Below are 9,363 nucleotides of genomic sequence, written 5' to 3'. Positions count from 1 at the left end.
ACTAGATGCTCCTTATTTTCAAGAGGAGTCTGCTATATTAGATGATTACTCAGGTCTCTTCGGGCCCCATAAAATTTCCCGAGGTTCGATTTTGTTCTACTTGTCCTGCTGAAAATGTCTGTAATTTTTCTTTCTAATGGAGATGGCTAATGGTAGGGCATAAATTAAATCACTGAGGGAGCAGCTGTCTTAGGGAAAATTTGTTGCTGTAAAGGTATTAGCCATTAGCAACAGGTGCCTACTTAATATTTTACATTCGATTTTATGTTTGAGTCTCCTAAATAAAGTGAAAAAAAATCTTCTGGGAGGCTTGAGTTTTAGTCTTAACTCTGCTACTCACTAGCCTCATGACTTTAACCTTTCTTATTTTCTTCATCTGTAAAATGGAGAAAGCCCTTCCTTTATTGGTGCTTCCTGGAATATGTACATAATATGTAGGTTGTAAGGAGCAGGCAAGTATAAGGAATGACTGTGTTCAAGGCATGGTAACTAGGAACCACAACGTGGAGGCACTGAGCCATTTTAAGGATGATTCACTGGAGGCCATGTGACCTCCCAACACCAGTCTATAGAGAGCAGAGATCATAGCTCCAGCTCTGTGCCTTAGTTTGTCCACAGGAATGTCTGATACACACTTGGCAGTACCTGGCACTGAAAGGAGAAATTGGAAGCTGGTAACTGTATGAGTCAGGGAAGCAGAACCACTATGAATATTATGGAAGGATAAATTTGTTATAAGAATTAGATCTTGGCAGTGGAGGAGGAGCTGGAGAAGCAAATGTTGGACAGTAGGAGTTGGGAGCTGAAGATCAGGGGAAGGCCACTAACCAGCCTTGGCATCAGTGAACGAGTCAGAGCTTCTGAGGGAACCCTGGGGCTCTGACACATCCAGAGGCTGTAGTGACACCAAAAAAGGGAGCTGGTCGCATTGTCATTGGAAGCTGTTGGCTCTTTGTGGCCACTGCCTCTGTAAATTGCAGAGAAGAATATGGTGGTGGGTCTGGGATTGCTGTTGGTCAACAGGGACTGGAGAGCTGGAGGTGGAGGTGAAGAGAGTGGGGACCAGCTGGAACCAGCTGACACCTCTGCAACTGTGTCTCACCACCTCTAACCAACTATGACCTCAGAGCACAGTGAGTGCGGCTTCCTTCCGCCTCCCAAATCTTGTACAAACTCACCTCTGGCCTACTCTACCTCAGAACCATACAGGAAAGGAGATTCTGAAAAACTTAATTCCCTGCATAAAAAGTGGATGATAGAACCATCCAGCAGGATATCTGATAACATTTCTGACACACATACTGACTGAGGAAGAAGATATCTCTTCATTGCAGGCGGACAAGTCATCCATCTCAAAAAGAGATAGAAAACAGCACTATATTTAAAGAATAAGATATATTCAGTTCTTTGCATAATAAATTCTAGCTATTTAAACATCTTGAGAATACACTGTATATGTAAAAAGTATGCATAAGGCCTTATTTGTGTGGTGTGTGGATGTACACATATACATGATCACAAAATACAAGCAGCCTGCAGATGTAAGAGAAAGTCATGGAATTCATTTATACAAGATGTGCCAGCAGGATTTGGAAGGAGGGAACACCAGCACTCAGTAACAGAAGTGGGAGCAGCTCTGCTAAGTGTGTAAATAAGGGGTAAGGCAGAAAGGGTAAAGAAAAAAAGTCATGCATATATAATCATTACTTATGGGTTCCATATTTCCAAATTCACCTGCTTGCTAAAACTTATTTGTAAATCCAAAATCAATACTTGTGGCACTTTTGTGGTCATTCTGACATGCACAGAGAAGCAAAAAATTTGAGTCACCTGTGTTCCCAGTTGAGGTTGAAAAAGGTCACACTCTGCCTTCTTGTCTTAGCTCTCATAATGTAAACAAGTGACCTTTCTGTGGCCTGTTTAGTACCACATTTTTTACATTTCTTGCTCTCTGTTGGCAATTTTGCTGTTGAAAGTGGCCCCCCAGTGTAGTGCTTAAGTGTTGTCTAATGTTCCTAAGTTCAGGAAGGCTGCCTGCCATGTGTCATAAGGAGAAAATATGTGTGTTGGATAAGCTTTGCTCAGGCATGAGTTATGGGGCTGTTGGTCATGAGTTCAATGTTAATAAATCAACAATATATACAACATAAGGTGTCTTTAAACAGAAACACACATAAAACATGGTTAAATATTGATCGGTTGATGAAAATGTTGTGACCGGAGACTCTCAGGAACCTAAATCTGTATTTCCCCTAGGGGCAATGGTTCAATATTTACTAATACAGTATTCAAGTATTCATGGTGACTTTTCAGACTGTAACTACTGCAAATGACAAGAATGAATTGTATCCTAAAATGAAGGATAGATTACTTTCTGTCTCTTAGAAAAAGCTAGATATAATGAGGAAAGGCAGATTTGTTGATGTCTGCAATTATATTCCTAGTTTAGTGCTTTGCCATCCCATTGCAATGTAATTGCAATTTAAATGGTATTTGCTCTTTAAACCTTATCAGACAATTATACTTTAGTATAAATGATCCTCAGCAATTTTCCCGAGATAGGGGTTGATGAGTAGGAAGAGTTTAAACTTGCCCAGTTAAAGCAGGTGAAGAGAAAATTCCACATAGATGGGAAGTAGTTGAAAAAGAGAAACTGGGGGTCCACAGACAAAGTTGCTTTTGTTTTAAAATTGCATATCTTAGTTTTATTGATAAATGTCTTATTCTATCCACTAACAGACTGTAAACCCCTTAAAAAGGAGATTTTAAAAGGTCTTGAATATTTGAAACTTTCCTACCTATTGTTTTAAGAAAATTATATTTGAGCCCTAGTTTGTTTGGCTCAGTGAATAGAGCATCGGCCTGCGAACTGAAGGGTCCCAGGTTCAATTCTGGTCAAGGGCACATGCCTGGGTTGCGGGCTAGATCCCCAGAAAGGGGCGCGCAGGAGGCAGCCGATCAGTGATTCTCTATCATCATTGATGTTTCTCTCTCCCTCTCCCTTCCCTCTGAAATTAATGAAAATATATTTTAAAAAATAGATGCTCAATAAATTATTTTAGAAGGGTAACCAAATAAGCAAAGAGGCAGATGCTTGTTTAGCTGGGGACGGAGGGGCAAACAGCCCTTTTGTTACCTGGGAAAGGCTTCAAGAGCAAAGCAGGATATCAGGAGCTACCCGAGTTGAGTAAAAAGGAGATGAGGTGTGAGCCAGGAGGGTGAGGAGATGGCTCAGAAGTGTGAGGTATTGAACATCCCCTAGGAGAAAGCTCAGATCAGTAAACAAAGCTTTATTTTGAATATAAACTGAGAGGTTGAATCACTCCTGACTGGGATTTTGGGGTTGACCAAACATCTCAGTGTATTTTTAATTAGTCTGAAATGTTGCTAATGGTGTGTGTGTGTGTGTGTGTGTGTGTGTGTGTGTGTGTGTGTTCCATTAGCTTTTCTTAGTTCAAGCCCTAGATTTAATTATGAGCTTGGTCTTTCCTTTAAAATAACCCTTATCCATGTAGCCTGAAAATTGATTTTATAATGGAAGTCTGTGCTGAAAATGTGGCTGGAGAAACTTATATCGAAACAGACTTCTATATTTTCCTACTATTCACAAAAGAACTCTTTCTCATTTTATGCTAGAAGTGGAGAGAGAGAGAGAGAGAGAGAGAGAGAGAGAGAGAGAGAGAAAGAGAGAGAGAGAGAGAGGAAATATGTCCAGAAAACAGAGAGAAAAATATATAAAAGCATATAAAAGAAGCACAGTTTTACAGATAAAAGCTACAGCTTTATAGAAAATAGATTGTTTTTCCACTTTAAAATACCAGACACTTTTTAACGAGGCAGAATCTATGCAGAATTGTAGTTTACCTCCAGGTTCCCAGAGCTCTTAAGGTGACCTGATAAGGTCTGACAGGGAATCAAAGAAGTTAATAATTTCCACCAAATATTAGACATCTCTTAGGATTTTTTGTTCTGTTTTCCTTGGGAAGAAATATTTTTGTTGTGTTTCTTTGCTTGTTCATTTACACTTATTTGTCTTTGATTCAATAATATATGCACAATAGAAAATTCAAAATGTATAAAATAGTAGAAGGAAAAAGCAGACTCCTTCTTTCCACAGTCCCTCACTCTCCCAAGTACCCAGTACACACATGTTACCGAACCTTGCTTTTTTTTCACTTAATAATTTATTTTGGAGATCATTCCATATCAAAATTGTTAGGACTTACAGGGCAATACAATCCTTAATGGCCATTTGCAAGTTTCCTGCCACAGGAGAACAAAAGGCCAGGAAAAACTTACTGGACACCAGGAGTCAGACCATATAAGGAATTGAAACTGTCCTTGATAGGGGCAGGAATAGAATGTTGGGGACCAACTATAATTGTAAGAAATGTTAATCATGCTCTGGTAACTGTGATTATTTTGTTCTGATTAAAGAAGGCACATTCTAGCCTGGCTGGGAGCTCACCTGGAAATGCAGCCCATCCTCCTCATCAGGGAGCTGCCCATTATCATGCAAAGATTAACAACCTTGTTGCAGAAACCAGAGCTGCCAGCCCTTTGAAGACCCCGCCCCCAGCCCTTTGCATATCACATGCCCTTTGAAGACCCCCAGCCTTTGCATACCCACAGACCTCAGCCTGCATTACCTGTAAACTGCCCATTTGGCCTACCCTTTGCCTCTTTCCCCAATGTAGTCTGTGTCCTCCTACCCTATATAAGCAGCTGGCTTATGGGGGGCAGAGCAGATTTTTGTGGATGACCTGCTGCTCCCCCATGCTGCCGGCAGGATTGGAATAAACGCTCATATGATTCAACCCTGTTTCAGCTGAATTGGCTCAAGTAGTGACAGGCAGCATGGACACATTGGTTATTTGGTTACATCCTGAAGGCACCTGATAGCACACCTGCATTCCATCTGCATTCTAAGCCCATGGACTCAGCCCCCAAACACACTGACAACAACAGTTTTCCGCCGGTGACTGCATATAAGGATGAAACTCCAGCTCCCGGGTGCTGCCATCATCGACCCAATGTCCACTTGGCTCTATGCTTTGCAGCCCTTCCCTTTGGATATACCATCCCCCACTCCCTTTTCCTAAATAAATTTAATTTTCTTTAATTACCGTCTAAGATGGCTATTTAGCCTACCCCAGTGGTCGGCAAACTGCGGCAACAAGCGAGCCACATGTGGCTCTTTGGCCCCTTGAGTGTGGCCACGAAGTTTCAATCACACTGTACGTGCGCACCTGCACGTGGTATTTTGTGGAAGAGCCACACTCAAGGGGTCGCAGTTTGCCGACCACTGGCCTACCCACACACATCATCCACCATGCTCACCTTGCAAGAATATGTAGAACTGTGTCTTTCTTGTATGGATTGCATAGTGGGATTGTGAATTTTAATAGGATAGTTTTTCCTTTCTTCACCTTGTTGCAGAAATTACCAGACAACCAGAGGATATACAACCAGGCACTCAGAAGATTCAGAAAAAATACTTTATTGCAGATGCACCGGTGTGTGGCTCAGGGGAATCAGTTCCCAAAGCTGAGCGGCCCAATGCAGCGGGCGTCTGTTTATATAGCCCTAAGTTTCTTTGTCTGCTTTTCACGGACTTTTGCAGCCCCCATGATGGCGGTAAGGGGGAAGGAAGATTATGACCAACCAATCTGGCTGGCACCAGAAATTAATTTTCTGTGGGGGTTTTTATGGCCCTTGCAAGATAAGCATTCAGGGAAACAGGTTTTGCAAGGCCAGGACACAAAGTGGGAAGGGGGTTGGAGCTTAATTATAGGCTAGCAAGCATATGAATCAGAATGCAGGTTGGGGGAGTGAAGGGGAGCACAGACTAGTTCAAATTGCTTTCACAACCTCAGAAAGAAATCCATGCTTAGCTTGAAGGGGAAAATAAGACATTTGGGGGGGGGGGTGGCTAGATAACTGAATCTGTGCCAGTAACCTGCATTCTGATGCACACTCTTGCTTGCCGATACACTCCATTCTTATCAGTGATGCCTGTCCTGCCTTTCAGAACCTGTTTCCTAGAATACTCCCATTTTACAGAGGCCATAAACCATGAACCATATACAACCTCCTGAGGGGGTTGGAAGTGCTGGTGCCAGACAGGCCTTTGAGTGTAATCTCACTTCCCCCATCCCAACTCACGGGGGCGGGGGCTGCAAAGCCTGAGAAAAGTCCGGACACCTGATCCATACTTGGGAGACAGAGGAACTAAGGGAAAGCTTCATCCATATTCATTACTCAGGATTTGGAGACTGCCTTCTCTGAATGACGGCACTAGTGCATCTGCAACAAAGGCTACTTTGCTGAATATCCTCTTGAGTGCCTGGCCAATTAATTCTCCCGCAATGCCTGGCAGCTTATCTGCAACAAGCTTAGTAAAGAAACTACCAATAGGAGAAATTGAAATCTTAGGAGGAGAACTTTTTAAGTGAGTGAACTTCTTGGGAACCTTCCAAATGCCTTCAAGAAATAGGGTTACCAGATAAAATACAGGATACCCGGTTAAATTTCAATTTCAGATAAACAAAGAATATCTTTCAGTGTATATGCCATGCAATATTTTGGAATATTTACACAAAAAGCTGTTTGTTGTTTATCTGAAATTCAGTGGGATATATTTATTCTAAGCAATGATTCATTTTTTTTATCTGAAATTCAAAGTTATGTTTATCTGAAATTTAACTGGGTGTCTTTTATTTTAATTTGCTAAATCTAGCAACCCTATCCAGAAATCCCTCATCTACTCATTTGTTAATAGAGCTGATCTTTTTTTTTTTTTTTTAAATATATTTTATTGATTTTTTACAGAGAGGAAGGGAGAGAGATAGAGAGTTAGAAACATCGATGAGAGAGAAACATCGATCAGCTGCCTCCTGCACATCTCCTACTGGGGATGTGCCCACGACCCAGGTACATGCCCTTGACCGGAATCGAACCCGGGACCTTTCAGTCCGCAGGCCGACGCTCTATCCACTGAGCCAAACCGGTTTCGGCAATAGAGCTGATCTTAACTTCAAACTTCACAGTGATGAGTTGGTGTCTGTTAGAACAGGAATATATTGCTTCTTAAATATCATGGTTATAAAAACAACCTCAAACTTCAGGCTTCAATATTTCCTTTAATTGCTTCTCATAATCTATAAGAAAAGCAACACTTCCTTAAGTGTTTTAGATAACACTTTGAACTAAGACAGCTTAGCATATTGTCTTCAGCATTAAAAAACTATAATATAGTTAAGATGTACCTCAAATATTATAATCATATACTTGAACCTTGAGATGAATTAAATTTCAGAGGAGTTTTATTTGTATTGCTTACATGACATTTTAAAAAAATGAAATATTGCTGACAAAAAATTAAAACAGATTGTAATTAAGCCAAGTTAAATGTCTTATTGGACAATTAAATATCGACCTTGTAAAATTCTTATTTTGTTTTCTTATGAAGCCCTTTGGGAGCAAAAACCAGTGCGATGTGATTCAGAATGGATGACAGTTTGCTTTTCCCAGACTCAGATAGACACAGTCTTCTTTAATGTCACCAGCTCTGGCTTCTCCCTTTATTGTTGCATATGGGTGTTCTCTCAAGACATCCCCCACACTAGTCTGCTGTTCCCTCTCCTCCGAATTGAATAACACCCCAGGGATTACATTGACTTGGAAGCAGTGATTGTTCTGCAGCCCAGAAATGCCTTCTGGAGTGAATTTGGAGTTTAGAGGTGTATGCTTGCCTTTGGTTTGTATGTCTACTGATGGGAGTTTATTTCTATTCATCATAATAGAAACAAGATCCCAAGGATCTTGGAAGGTATTGTCTAACTTTGCAAGGCACCACATTTTGAAGAACAGTAGCTTTTTAAAAATGTTATTTACTGTTTCAAACAGAAGGCACGTGCGCCATTCGGCCAACCCTAGTCCACAGAGAGAGGAGGGCGCCTGTTCTTCTCCAATGTTTCCTTTTAACTTTAAAATCCGAGGATTTTATTGATATTCAGGTTTAAGTCTTGGGGGGAAATTTAGTGCTGTCTGCTGTTTTCTTTGAAATGAATTAAAAAAAGAAAATAAGATGGATCGATGGATGGATAGATATGTACTAAAGCAAAGAGAATGCCAACAAGAGAGGTCCTATTCTTAAGCCATTTTCTGAGCCAGCCATCTCACCCTTGCTTTTAGCTTGTTTACTTTTTTGCTTAGTGACAAAACATTTTAATCCCATTGCAGCTGGATGTTACAGCTTTGGTACAAGGAGGAAATTCTCAGCTCTAGCCCTCCGGGGCTTAGTTCCATCCAGCAAGAAAAGCTGAATAAGTACTTTGTTATAAGAAAGTTTCGGTTTGGCTGGCGGAGTTACTCATCCCACTGCAATATAATCTTAGACATGGATTACTTCTGAGCACCTGAGCTGTACTGGAGGCTGAGAAAAGCTGCTGATGACCTGAGCAAATACCTACAGAAGTGAAGATCAATCAATCAATACAGCTATTTAGGCCAGCTCGGCATGGCTTGTCTCTGAGACAAATGGAGATGGGTGTCAGTTATTTTAGGAAGGGGCACTTGAGGAGGGGGTAACCCAGGCATGATAGGCAGCCCCAGGAGGCAGAGGCTGGACCTCTTGCTGCCTCACTTTTCTCATCCATCCAGAATCTCCATCTCTTTTGGTTTCCACTCCCCCATCCCACCAGCCCCATGCTAGTGTTTTAAAATTTGTGATAATTAGGATACAATAGGTTTTAAAGATCAGCTGCAATAGTTATTAAACAGCATCAAGCATTCTTTGTTTTTGCCTTTTCATTCATTTTGCAGCCACTGTGTGTATTTTATGGTATGTTAGAAAGTAGCAGAGTTCTAAGTTTATATGCTTATTGTTTAAATCGAAGTTACCCTTTTAAAAATACATATTTTTATTGATTGCAGAGAGGAAGGGAGAGGGCAAGATAGAAACCTCAATGATGAGAGAGAATCATTGATTGGCTGCCTTCATGTGGCCTGGAATGGAACCAAGACCTCCTGGTTCATAGGTTGACTCTCAACCACTGAACCACACTGGCGGACCAAGCCAGTCTTATAAACTTTTTCATCAACGCAACTCTTGTCTTTTGTTCCCAATTTCCCTTCCCAGTGAGGTTCAAAAGTAGCTTGTCTGACTAGGTTTGTGTTTGTGTAGGAGGCTATGGGGAGGAAGGGATAGGGAAAGATGTCCCTTTAGCTCGCCACTGACTTTCCCCCTCCTCTTCCAGGGGTCACTATCATAAATTAGCACCTTAGAAGAAAGAAAAGAATGAAAAAGAAAGAAAGAAAGAAAGAAAGAAAGAAAGAAAGAAAGAAAGAAAGAAAGAAAGA

Source organism: Myotis nattereri (assembly GCF_964212035.1).
Source record: "Myotis nattereri genome assembly, chromosome: X".
In the NCBI taxonomy this organism is placed as follows: Eukaryota; Metazoa; Chordata; class Mammalia; order Chiroptera; family Vespertilionidae; genus Myotis; species Myotis nattereri.
Note: the sequence above shows the minus strand (reverse complement) of the source record.